The sequence below is a fragment of the Ambystoma mexicanum genome, chromosome 4q, assembly GCF_040938575.1.
Source record: "Ambystoma mexicanum isolate Mex_15411 chromosome 4q, UKY_AmexF1_1, whole genome shotgun sequence".
Lineage (NCBI taxonomy): Eukaryota > Metazoa > Chordata > Amphibia > Caudata > Ambystomatidae > Ambystoma > Ambystoma mexicanum.
The window spans coordinates 224,743,565-224,757,285 of record NC_090928.1 but is presented as its reverse complement, the minus strand read 5'-3'; the positions used below and the strand labels follow the sequence as shown (position 1 = coordinate 224,757,285).

General features: G+C 41.6%; 1 protein-coding gene across 1 annotated transcript in view; it reads left to right on the top strand.

The window, feature by feature from the left end:
- SLC22A16 (solute carrier family 22 member 16) overlaps positions 1–13,721 on the top strand; it is a 963,109-nt gene that overhangs the window by 861,872 nt on the left and 87,516 nt on the right. The gene's annotated exons all lie outside the window — the stretch shown is intronic.

Sequence of the window (13,721 nt, the reverse complement as noted above, 5' to 3'; positions counted from 1 at the left end):
GCAAGGACTAAGAGAATTTGATGTCTTACTAGCTTTTAAACAGATGATTTCTTTTTTTAGATTTACTGGAACAACATTTTATGTTTATAATTATGGTCTTACTGTAACTTGTTTCGATCATTTGGACAATATTTATATTCATTTTTGTATGGCAGTCCAAATAAAGCTAATATGAATGAAACATGTATTTGTTAATGTATTGTTGATTTGCACAGTGCCTACTGCAATACTGATTGACTTCTTGGCGTGTGCAGTGGGTGTGGATTGATCTTTTCTGATGCCAGTAGTGTCCCACCCTTGATGCACCTCTTTTAATAATAATGACTTATTTATTAAGCACTTGTGCTAAAGAACTGTATGTTGGATAATAATAATTGTATATAAAAATGTTGAACCAACAATGAGACTCATTTATCAACCTTGGAAGGATGAAAGGCTGAGTTGGACCCTCCAGTTTTCAAACCTGCTTCATGCAGCTCACAAACACACAGGTCATAGAATAGAAACTGGTGCTTTACCCACTGATCCATGTTACCATACATGTCATTAGAATATTCTCCTAGAAATTACTGTTGAACTTTCTTCCCAGATTGTTTTCAAGATCATAATTTAAAAAAACATTCTATGGCCTTCGACAGCTTCTGTCCATAAGCATGCTTGTGTCGCAGCATTACTTTACCAAACAACGACTTTTTTAAAGGGCCAGCAATATTCATTCTTCTAAACGACCTATTCATGACCCTCATCACGCCCCACCCTCAACCGCAGGTGTGTCTACTCACTGTGCCATTGATTTTCATCAATAGCCTGCACATCCCTCCTTCAGTTGACATTGAAGAAATGCCCAACCCTGCCTTTGTCTGTCACAGAGAAACGACTAGAAGTTGGATGTCATGCTGTGGTTTTCCAGATCGCTCACATTTTGATCTTACCTTGAATTGTCATCAATTTACTGAACATACCCCAATTTTCACACTCACTAGGAGGGTGAACAGCCTTGGACATATTCTCACCCTAAAACAAGCACTATGTTTTCCATAGTCTACAATAGATTATACAGAAAAGCCCCAACATGATTTCACATGATTTAAATTGGGTCACCTGTCAAATATTAACTGACTCCACCAGCCTTGGACACTGAAAGTGTTGGTAGATATTGTATGCCATGTTTTTACCTGTGCCGAATTATAACCTTATTCATATCTAACTCATGATATTTAATAACATGTGTCAGATTTCTTCAATGGAATGTTAATACAAATACTCAAATTACTGTGTCGACCGCTTTCTTTATTTCTTTGAGAAATAATATCTTTGAAAACAAAAAGGACCTATAAAGAACTGAAAAAGCATGTGTTTATATGCTATGGTGACACATGGCTGTGTAAAGGCGTTGGGACATCATAGAAATACAAAATAATTAATATTTCGTAATAATCCATTACGAAACAAATCACAGTTAAAATAAACAATTCGCCAACTCTACTATAAAATGTATCGATAACACACATTTAAAATCATTTTCTCAAATTCCTTCCACATAAAATGTGCAGCTGAAGTTATCACTAGTGAGTCGTCCAAGAAAATGATGCTCCAAAATTGGTCTTACGTAATACATGCCAGATTGCTAACAGAAGCAGAATATCCCTTAGCATATTTATTATAGCGTCCAGAAAAGCCAGTTAATGCATGTCTAATGGTCTCAATTTTCCCAGCACATAGGGCCTCATCACAAGTTGGGCGGTAACGCCGGCGCTAATAGCCCTCCTGCCAAACCCCCCGGCGCTAATAGCACCGGATCACGGGTTTCGCGGAACGGGTATTGCCCATTCCCCGTTGAGCCCATTCGGGAATTTCCCATTCCCCATTGGGCTCAATGGGGAAATTTCACGCTTGGGAAATCAGCCGAAGCCGTGATTTGGCAGACCCTTAAATGCGGCGGTAATAGCGCTCGTTATCAGGCCCATAGTCTACATTTCTGCTGATCATGAGGCACTTTAGCCAAAGAACCAAGAATTTCGTTAGTATGCAAGAGATTGAACTTTAAATTCATTATAAATGTCCTCAAGGATTCACACTGAGTTTTTATAAGATAAGAAAAAGGACATGGAAAGGGTATGATATTTTGGCTTTTGGCTCAATCTATCTATTAAGTTCACTCGATCCCGCAACCTAGCTTTCTTTTTCATTGCTGCCAAACCAGCCCCCAAATTAAAAGGCATTTCAACTTGAAAATCAATCAAATCATGAAAATGTTCCACTTCTTTCATAAACTTAGTAAAAAACACCACATGATTTAACTCGCTTTTGAGCATTAAACCAAGCATTAAACAAAATGATTAAATATAGATCTCAGATTAACCTGACACAAGAATTTCAAATATAACAAGCTCTGTGATATCCTCCATTACGTCAAAAGAGAGGTCCGCCCTAATTCACAGCATAACGCTTCTGCCGGAACATATTTAGGTAGCAATTCTTTTAAGGATTTTTTGACAGAAGGTATTTCCTTGCAAGCCACAGACTGATAGCTGAGAGCAAACATGTGGTTGTAATTTGTTGGTCTAACAGCGAGGATGGTTAATCTGGAAAGCTTTGAAAATCAAACAGTCAAGCTTCAACTGAATCTGTGCCTCCAATGGAAGCTAGAGAAGTTGGCGAAGCTCTATCGAAAAATCAAAATATCTTTGAACTTCTTGGTTTGACTAACTAAGCGAGCTAAAGAATGACAGATGACTTTAACTGGCAACAATATATTCTTAAGCAGGTAAATCACAAGAGAATAGACAACTGCATAAAACATACATCCAGGTAAAAAAGGGCAAATCCAGGGCAAAATATGTTGGAATTTGGTGGTTAGAGTTTTTCTTTGCAGTGTGAACATTAAATAAAGTTGGCAGTCCATTTTTGAGGAAAACTCTCAACAATGTAGTTAAATCAACAACTACTGGACAAATACCATTCTAAACTACTATGACATTTTAACTATGAGGCTAGCTGAAGTTATCCAGGCTTTAATAGTGGAAATTCAACTCTTCAGATTATGAATGGCAGCCTGAGACAACACGCTAACATCTAGTTGAGTGTGGTCAGCATAATGGTGAATGGAGACCCCAAAGCCTGCCACCAGATCTCCCACTGTCTCCATGTAAAGGTTGAATTACATGGGTTACTAAATGGATCCATGTGGAACCCTGCAGCTTACAATAAGAGCAGCGGACCTGGAGGTTCCTATCTGAACACACAGAGTCCAGAAAGGAAAGATGAAACCTTCCAGGACAACCCCACCAATCACCATTTAGGCTGCAAAGATGGAAATCATGTCCAAATAAAAACAATCGCTGCCAGATCCAGTGAATAGAGGCCCCAGACATCAGCAGCACAAAAGAGGTCATCCACCACCTGAAGAGTGCCCATTTTAGTCATATACCATGGTCGAAAGCCTGATTGATATAAGCCAAGGAGATTTTCCTGATCAATATGGCTTTGCAGCGGGCAAGCCACCAACATTTCAATAATTTCCCCTGGGAATGAAAGGCTTGCAATTGGTCTGAAACTACTAAGCACAAACTATCCAAGGATGATTTTTCAATAATAGGAAAATTTAACCAAGCTTGAGAGTTGAAGAAAGGAACTCCTTGGCATAGCGAGAGGGTAACAATCCTCAAAGAAAGAATTAAAACATAAAAAGAGATCTTGTTAAAGATTTTGGCAGGAATCAAAGCACCCCTATGTGTAGTATATTTCAGGATCTTAGTGACAGAGCAAAATGATTTAGCTGTCAAAGATGTAAAGGGGCTCCCGATAGGAATAGAAAGATCGCCACTGGAACCCAACAGGACAAAGGTTGAATTTAATTTTCATTTGAAATTAAAGCAACGTATCTATTAAAACAATGATTAATCTTATCACAAATTACAATAGAATTAGCCGAATGAGAAATTGGTTTGGCAGATTTCTGTACAGCCTCGAATAAGGCCATCTACTTATCTGAACACTCACAAGGTTCATCTCCCCTTTCATTTATTCTCTTTGTTTGTACTATTAATGCAATTATGTATCCTTCTGTAATTCACTGTCTTCTCCTGTGCGCACCCTGTTTGCCCTGTGGGCACTTTGAAACAGTTTTGTTAATTGTATAAGCGCCTAATAAGTAACCAATAAATAAATAAAATAAATTATGCATCCATTATCAAATCTGGATAACGCCTGGATTTTTCATCCTTAATAAGATACATATGAGTGCTAAAGGTGTTTTTGAGAGCCCAAACAGTAAATGGATCTGGACCACTATAGCAGAGTATGTCCACCATAGTACATCACTTTTTAATATTAAGAGTTTGGGCATACCAAGGGTTAGATTTGCCATTATGTGAATATTTGATCTGAAGAGGACATGTAGAGTCCATGAAATGTTGTACTGAAATATATTTTCTTTTAAGCTGTATTGTAACCTTCTCTTATATAATGTGTCTTTCTAATGACCCACTTTTGTGATTTGCCATCACTAGTCACAAATCAGAAAGTTGATTAAGTTACAAAAATGAAGCGGGTGTAAACGTGAAGCCGCTTGGATCCTGTGCTTTTGTAAATGGGTTTGGCGTATACAACGTGCCCTTCTCACCACCTTCTAAATTGACATAAGTGCACGTTACAGACATAGGCACGCCATTGAAATGGACAGTCATAGTGAAGGGGAACATTTATTGAAAATGTGAATTCCCCCAAGTCCATGGTGCATTTCTCACACCTGGCAAATGCATATTACATTCTGGTCATTGCACTTTAGAAGACATGTCGCCCTTAATTAGGGTGACCAGATTTTCCAAATAAAAAAAAACTAGGACAGGCCACTTGCATAAAAGTTTGACTAACATTTAAATGGGTATGCCAGGACCACATTTCACCAGTGGAAAAGGAGAGGGTGATTCCCCTGGAAATAAACTGTGCCTGTTTAGCGTGACTCTAAGCATACTAAACACAAAGGAGCCTTTGCTCTGATTGGCATTCCAGACCCGGCTATGAAACCATACACCCAAACTGTCTCTGTGCCACAGCTGGTTACAGCATATGGCTGTAAACCGATAAGGTTGGAAGTTCGAGCCCACCAGGAATGATCATGATGCGACTGGGTTACTGTGAAACCACCAAACTGTTACAACATTTGTTTGAGGTGTAACAAGTAAACTGTTATATTGGTTTGTTGTGAAATGAGCACTGCAATCGCTCTCTTTTGTGCTTAATCTGAGATAATGCATTTCAGCTGGCATTCTGCAAGTGGTCCCATGAGCTCCGGGATAGGGCTTTAAATGAAAAAAAAACTTTCGAGACAGAGCAGCCAATTTCAAGACAGTCACAAAAACACCAAGACAGCTGGTCACCCTACTGCCTTAATATTGGATGAACAAGCATTGACTGGGTGAAGCTGACCTGATCCCAAAGCTTTATCTGGCCAAAACCGCAAGTGACAACGGCCTTGAGCAGATTTCTTTTCCCCAAATATCTCCATGTGGCAAAAGAAGACCAATGCAAATTTAAGAACCAGCCAAATTCCCCTCTATAACCATGTTTTGCCAACTTCAGGGGCATATGCCAAAGAACATACTTGCAAATGTTTATTCCAAGACTGCTAGGTGGTGTAGGTGTAATGAAGATCCCTCTCTTTCTCGCTCCATGCACTCTGTGACGGTTTATCTTCCAACCTCCCGGTTTGCTTTCAATCCCTGGTTGCTATGAAATAGAGAGAAAGACTGCCTCTGAGCCCTATGCTGTTGCTTATAGGCCTAAATCCACAGTGCACAGTTTGGGTGGACCACAGCTGGTGGAGATGGCCTTGATGTCCGCTCTTGAAAGGTAGGCTTTCTCTGTAGCTAGCTGCACATGAGGTGAAGCAACCAGGGAGTTCTGGGTGCCAGGATCTTGGCTGAATCCTTAGGCCTGCTGTCTCTTTTTGCATCGCCAGCACACCTGGATGTAGGCTATGTGGTGGGTTAGAAGGATATGGACAGAAGATGGACATGTTCACTTATTCTATTGAAATGATACAGTAAAACAGACTGAACTGTCCGCATCGCTAAAGGGTAGTTCTCTGTCTCACCAACTAAACTAAAGGTGCTAGTCTGTCATCAGGAAGTCAATAACAGACATGTCCTCTGTCCAAACCTATCTCTATCTATCCCTTCCACTGATAACCGATAACTAAACTTGGCCAGATGAATGTCTTTCATTATGTATCCCCCACCCCCTTTGCCTCTTTGCCTTGTGGCTTATTCTTAGGGTTTCCTCTTTTTAACAATGATTTTGCAGACACAAATGTCTCTCTTTCTCAATGGGTCTCTTTAGGAAGATATCTTGAAATAATACCGGCAGGTCTGATTTATGAGTTACTGTAATGAGTTACTGTAACTCTTTCCAACAGTCACTATATCTTAGGCTCCAATTTACATGATTCTTTTCCTTAATGTTTCCCACATATGCTCTCCACCTTCTTCCTCTTATGGTATATGGTTCGAGCTTTTGATAAACTTTGAGGTTTCTCCACTCTTGGGAAACCTTTAATATATCCTGTGGATGTCGATGAAAGAATTGAATTTGAAATGTCCACGGAAGAAAAAAAGAAAGTTATTTGAGCGAAAATGACTTTTGTTTTTTCTCCCGCTGACATTTCTGGCAACCCGCTCCCCCACCACATTACTTACCTGTCAGCGGCACACCTCGTTGTGTGCTACCAACTCCTCCATCCCTCTGCAAAGCCGGTTCTATTCACTTAAGTGCACAGGAATCGGCACTGCAGGGTCCTTTTCTTTTTTTTTTTTACATTTTCCTATCGGGAGGGTGGTACACACCTGCAACCCCCGGTGCCATTATAGTGAACAAGGGTGCAGTGGATAACCCCACAAGCCCTGCTCCCCTTGTACACTATAACAGCACCGAATGGTAAATTTGTTAGAAACTTTCGGGGGTACAACATTTTCGTACAGCCGAAATTCTACCAATCTACCTTTCATTTTATTCATTCAACCTTTTCTACGGTTACCATATCCTGCAATTATTGTTTTATTTCACTCAACACTTTTATGACACACTGTGCCTTATCACTCTTTATTAAGTGGCTTATCCACTTGTCTTCAAGTAACCATGAGGTTACTCCGGGGGTGCTTCTAACCCCAAATGTCTTTCTCCTTGGAGTTAATGCTTCATACTCATTATTCTTAAATATTTCCTCAGACGTCTAAATGACTTGGGTTTCTCTTCCTTTATCACAATTATGACTTTTATCATCCCAACTCGGTAGTATGAGTCTTCCTGGCGGCCTCCTGCCACTCCAGTATACCCCAGTACCTGTTTTCATGTGGATTACAATTGTGGGGCTTGGCACTCACTCAGGTTCCTTGGTCGGCTCTCTTGACCGTCCGTTTGCTTTGGTTTCTCGTTCACCTCCAGTCTGGTTTATCGCTCACCCCTGGTCTGGCGTGCTTCTTGGCTCCCGCCTTCACTGTATGGCAGTCGCAGAGAGCTAGTGCCTCTCTCAGCCCTGCTGGTCTCAGCGTTGCATGAATTCCTCTCGGGGGAGGGAGGACGTGACTGTGCAAGGAAAGGGAATTAATATATTTGTCGCCATGGACAGATGACTACAGGGAGTTGCACAGCATCAATAAATCTCAGCTATTCTATCGGGTAGTCCCGACAGAAATGCAAATATTAGCTTGCATCCCATCTAGACAGAAATGTGAATATTAGCTTGCGTCACATCTAGACAGAATTGTGCATATTAGCTTGCGTCACATCTAGACAGAAATGTGAATATTAGCTTGCGTCACATCTAGAAAGTATTGTGCATACTAGCTTGTGTCACATCTAGACAGAATTGTGCATACTTGCTTGCGTCACATCTAGAAAAAAATGTGAGCATTAGCTTGTGTCACATCTGGACAGAAATGTGAATATTAGTTTGCCTCACATCTAGACAGAAATGTGAATATCAGCCATTTGTCACATCTAGGTGATCTGTGCTAGCCATTTGTCACATCTAGGTGAACTGTGTTAGTTAGCCAATCGCCACATCTGGGTAAACTGTGTTAGTCAGCGATTTGTCACACCCAGATGAACTGCGTTAGTTGGCCATTTGCCACATCTAGGTGAACTGCATTAGTCAGCAATTTCTCATCTGTGGACAAACTTTGTTGCTTAGCCATCACTCGCACCCGTGTGAACTAATATTAACACTCAACCCTTTGCATACACCTCTCACGTACTGCACTAAAGATAACCAGACATCCTCGGCACAGCAAACCGCACATACTTCATAACACTGCAGCAACAAGACATTTTACACATAATCTTGCACAAGACCACATGATGGCCGGCTCCAAATTTCACACCAGGCTCATTGAACAGTTCATCCAACTGAAGCTGCCACAAGCACATCATGGCTCCCTTGCTCTTTTCCCACTCCCCCAACTAACCGTACCCTCCTTATTTTTTCACAGAACCGCCAGAGCGTGAGAGACCACGCAAGTGGCACCTGTGTGCAGTATAAGCACCTTTAACATTAATATCCTGCCTTCTCTGGTAGTTTTCATCCAGATACACGAGGTATCGTAATTTCAATTGTATCTAAAATCTCAATTTGGGTGTGTGTTGGCAAGTGCTTCCTTTTTTGGTAGTTTGTGAAGGAAGGTCATTACTACAACGCGACCAACTTAGCTGATAAATTAGGGGTGCTGTTTATGTGCAGACAACAACATGAAAAGAAGGTTGGGTTAGATAGAGGTTGTAGAGTTAAGGTTATGTTTACTTACTTATCTGTATCTAACAGACTAGAAATGAAGACGTTGGTGTCTCACAGAAGCATTACCAAGGTCTTTTTTGTGTGCTTTTTTTCTGGTAATATGTTAAAAGAATCGGAGAAGGTAGGGTATTGAGGGGAGGTGGAGTGACGGCAAGAGGCTCATACTTGCATAAAGTAATGATCACCTCTGTACTTTTTCTCAGTGAATCAGCATTAAGCCGAATGTCACAAAACAAAACCTAGTAGGACAGTTATTGTTTTTTCATCCACCCACCTTGGCTTGTTGCGCCTTGAAACACTTGTGAGGCGCATTATAAATACCAAAGGACTTTGATATATTGTAAAAATCGCATTCGATTAAAACAGGTAAAACATTTTTTTTTAAACCATTAACTAATTAATTACACCCGCACTGCACCTCATTCTATGAACTTGCCAATGCTACCTGCATATGGTTGCCACTGCCATCTTGTGTTAACACAAAGTCTGACGTGATCACAATAACTTCAAAACATCCTGGCGGCAATAAACTAGAGCCACCACCCCCACTAATGAAGTATGTGGCCCTGGAGCAAAACATGCCCTCAACGCATTTGTGCAATCACGTGTCACCACGCAAATGTAGACGACGTTCTGCCTAGGAATGCAAGTCAACATTGACTTTCTCAGTTCCTCTCACTTCAGTCGTTTCCTTTCTAAAATAATGAAAGCAGTTGACATATTCACGTGATGTAAGCATTGTTATTAAAATGTCAGAAGCATAATATCATTTGTTGTGCATGCTTTCTAATCTGAAACCACACCGCTCTGAAAAGTTCATTTCATTTGAAAAAAGTATTTGGCATGCGTATGCAAATGTCTGTTAATTTCTGTAATGTTCATCATCTTTCGGTGGTATGCTCGGTGGCATTTTGAAGCGACATAAACATTCGGTAATCCACAAAACCGAGCGAAGACCAACCGTGTTCTTGTTTCGAACTGCAACTCTGATGGCATGGTGTGTTATTTTATCAATTTTTGTTTGTTGTCACAATGGCGTTTCACAGCTGATGTATTCTTGTGCTGCTGTAAACAATCCCCTCAAACATCTATTGTAATGATGATCACAATTTGGCCAATAGGAAGGGATTTTGTCCATTGCTTGCTGCAGATGCGGAACCGTGAGACCATGGCACACACATATGCAACAAGTACTCCGTGGAAGAGAGTGACGTAGCATTCAGCCCATATACCTCGTGTGCCCTCTCTCAGCCCTAACCCCTTAAAAAAACTGCACACCTCCATTGTTACTATGTACACTTTGCGTTAAGTGTTTCTATGCCAAGTTTTCCAAATACATCCTGCTACATGAAAACCAAACTACATGTCCCAGCATGCAATATTATACCATATAAATTGCTCGAGATGTTACGTATTTTAAACTGCTACTACGACGTCTGCCAATTCTGTTTTCAGCTTTTTTCTCCCGAGCTATTTTTATTTATTTATTAGTGGTTTTATTTATTTATTTATTTTATATTATATACAGGAGGAACAATGCTCTTTTGATCACAAAAGAATGTACAATAGATAAGAAATCTATCAGATTTGATGGGAAGCAGTGAGCTTCTTACAATGGGGGTGAGTTTGAGGGACATTCTAACCAGGTTGTGAAGGGGAGTAAATGAAACAGTCACCAGAGACAATACATACGTGGACATACATAGATTAAGGACAACAAACATTGGACATTTTCTAAGTGCAGGTAGGTGGTAGGGCCAGCTGTGATCGGATGTGACCATGATGGGTGAAGTGCTACAGCAGAGGAAGTGGGGACAGGGGCAGGTTAGAGGCGAGGGAAAAATGTTAGCTAGTAGTGAGAAGAGAGGTAGGTAAATAGCGTAACTCACATGCGAGGAGGTAGGCTTTTAGTTTGGTTTTTAACAAATCTGTGTGGACTGTTTCTCAGAAGTCTCGGGGAAGACAATTCCATGCACGTGGAGCAAGAAGAGAGAAGGAGCGAAAGCGAGAAGGAGCTCACGGAGGATGAGGAACCATAAGGGTAGTCGAGGAGGAGTCTGCCATACAAATGTGGTACTCCTTTCGTTTTACCCCAATGTCGCATATTTCTTATCGCAAAAGTGCACCCCTCTAAACCCTCTAAACCCCAGTGAGTCTTTCAAAGAAGCCATTGATTTTTTTTAGAGATTCTGAAATTAAACCTCTGGATTTGGGCTCATGGATCAAGGTCCCACTTGTCACCAGCGTGTTAAAACTGTCCTCCAACCAGTTTCCCTTACCCCCCAATGGCTGAGACTGGCTACACTTCTGGACCATAAGTAATGGTCTGCCTTCTTTGAACATATATTGGTCCTTTGCAAAGTAAAGGGATACCTAATGTCTTATTGGTCGGTTCCCATGACTAGAAAATTGAAATGCCACCTCATGGAAGCATGTAATATACTGCTCTTTTTTATGAACATTTCTGATCATAAAATGTCTACTATTATTACATCACCTCTTTGTTTTTGCTATGTCACCCCGAGTGGGACGGGTATGCCCAGACGTGGGTCCCGTGCCTGCTGGGCCTAGAGACCCAAGCTACTCCTCACTGATGAGCCCCAACAAGGGCGAAACATGTTTGGGGATGCTTGTGGTCTCGTGCAGAAGGGATGTGGCCTAGCAGTTCGGGCTGGACTGCCCCTTTTGGGGTGGGGCCAAGCCTGATTTGCATATGGTCTTTCCCTTCTGTAATGGCTTGGCAGGCGAAGAACGGTGGTCTGGAGGGTTGCCCAGAGCATTGCCAGTGGTTAAGATTAATTCTAAACCTTCCAGCCATCACCTCTTTGTTTTTGCTATTACTATAATAATGACATGGCGCTCATTGACGTGACGTCACTGGTTGCCAATTAAAGCACGTATTGATTTCAATATCCTCTCCTTAACACACATATGCCTCCATAACACGGCACCCTCCTTCCTCACCCAACGCATCTCCAAAAAAACCGAACCCCCTTGCCTACGATCCTCATCCACTCCATCACTAGCCATCCCCAGATTCTCAAGAAAAAGAGCGGGGGCACTTGCTTCACAGTCATTGTCCCAACCCTGTGGAAGGCCCTAACTCTCCACATCCAAGAGCAGCCTTCCTAAATTATCTTCAGAAAACTGCTAAAAACTTGGCTGTTCGACAAATATGACTAAACTGAAACTGGGGTATCCCCACTACCTGACTATCCGCAAAATCTACCATCATGCTTTTGTACCTGACTGTTTTTTTTCTTGCTCACCAATGTACCAGCGCCGTGATACTTACGGGTTTAGGCGCTGTAAACCAATACAATAAATAAATAACTACTACTTTGAACACCGAAAACAATGCAGGCTAGATGGATCAGATTGAAATCAGATTGAAATGGATTTCTCAAAAACAGTGAAGTCTCAATACGAATGCTAATTGTCCAGGCACTGGGGTAAAACTAATATTGACATGCCTTACCTCTTTTCATGTGGCACTAACTGTTTTTCAATATGTGCACCCTCACTATTTGTGTGACAAGTGCAAGTATCACTTGTTCACTCACAAAGACGCCCATCCAGTTTCAACAGATCACTAGTATATATTTTTGCCATCCTTTTGAGAGAATACGAACACAAAATAGTCTTGTATAGGAGCAACAGTCACCTCAGAAACTACAGCTTTCCAACAGCATGGCTATCTGCTCAATCAGATTTGCGATCACTTATTAATATACATAAACATTGTATTATTGTATAACTACAAACATAGCCATGGATATGTTATGCTATGTTAAAGGCTCTTATACTGCGCACTGTCACCACCTTTGTGGCGCCTTGGTGCTCTTTGTAAAAGTATTACACGTGTTCATTTCAAGGAACACACAAAGTTTATTTTATGGTATGCCATCTTCATACCGTATTTCCTGGGACTCCTCTCAAAGACACCATCCAGGAAACGCTGCCTATAGAAGGCTGCATCCCGGAAGCAGGAATTCAGGGGGATTGGAAGCAGGTAAATGTATGAAAGGGCCGGTGAGGGCCAGGGTGTGGGCAGATCAGGAGAGGCGGGTCTGTTTGCTTCAGACGGTGTGGTCCATTTACTTTGGTTAGGTGGGCAGGGAAGGGGTGTGTGATTGCAAGGGCACAGCAGGTATGGGGGCAGGGTAAGTGGCATTCAGGGAGCAAACACCCCAATGGATCCAGATCCTGCTCCACCCTGCCAAAGAGAGGGGGATGTAGGGGGTTGTGGGGGTTTGTTGGGCCGGAGATATATGCCACAAAGGGTACAGGGATGAAACCTCACAATGGCAGAATAATCCCACTGTTTATGGTCACTCCATGGTGGCCAAATTAAGTCCTCCAACGAGGAAGATAAGACACCAAACCTCTTATATACATCATACACAAAGAGCATTGGAGGATTTGGTAAACAAATAGTGCTCCATGGAGCAAAACACAGTAAAACAAAATCAACGAAGTGGACACCACATCTTCATTTAAATTGGCTACTTAGTTGGGGGGTCAGTAACAGACATTTGAGGGGCTTACTATTGGTGCAATGTTTCTGCATGTGGCCTATATCCTGTTTCAGGACCCTGGTCTCCATTGCCATGACTGTTAACCCCAAGATTGTGTTGGCGGCCCACTCTTTCTTTCGTTTAGTGAAGGCCCATCTGTAATGCAGTTTGCCATCACCTTACTTTCTCATTGCACCACCGGCAGTTCTTGCCTGTTGCTGTTTTCATTGTGTACCAACACTGCTAACCATTTCCTCACCTCCATGATATGATAAGTCATTTATAACGTGCCAATACACTAGTGTTTCTAGGCGCGACAAGACATGGAAGGGAGGACAAAACAACCATCTTACTAGGCCTTGTGTCATTCCGATTGTGCAAGTGCGGGTGGGAGTGTGGGGGAGAAGTGCCAG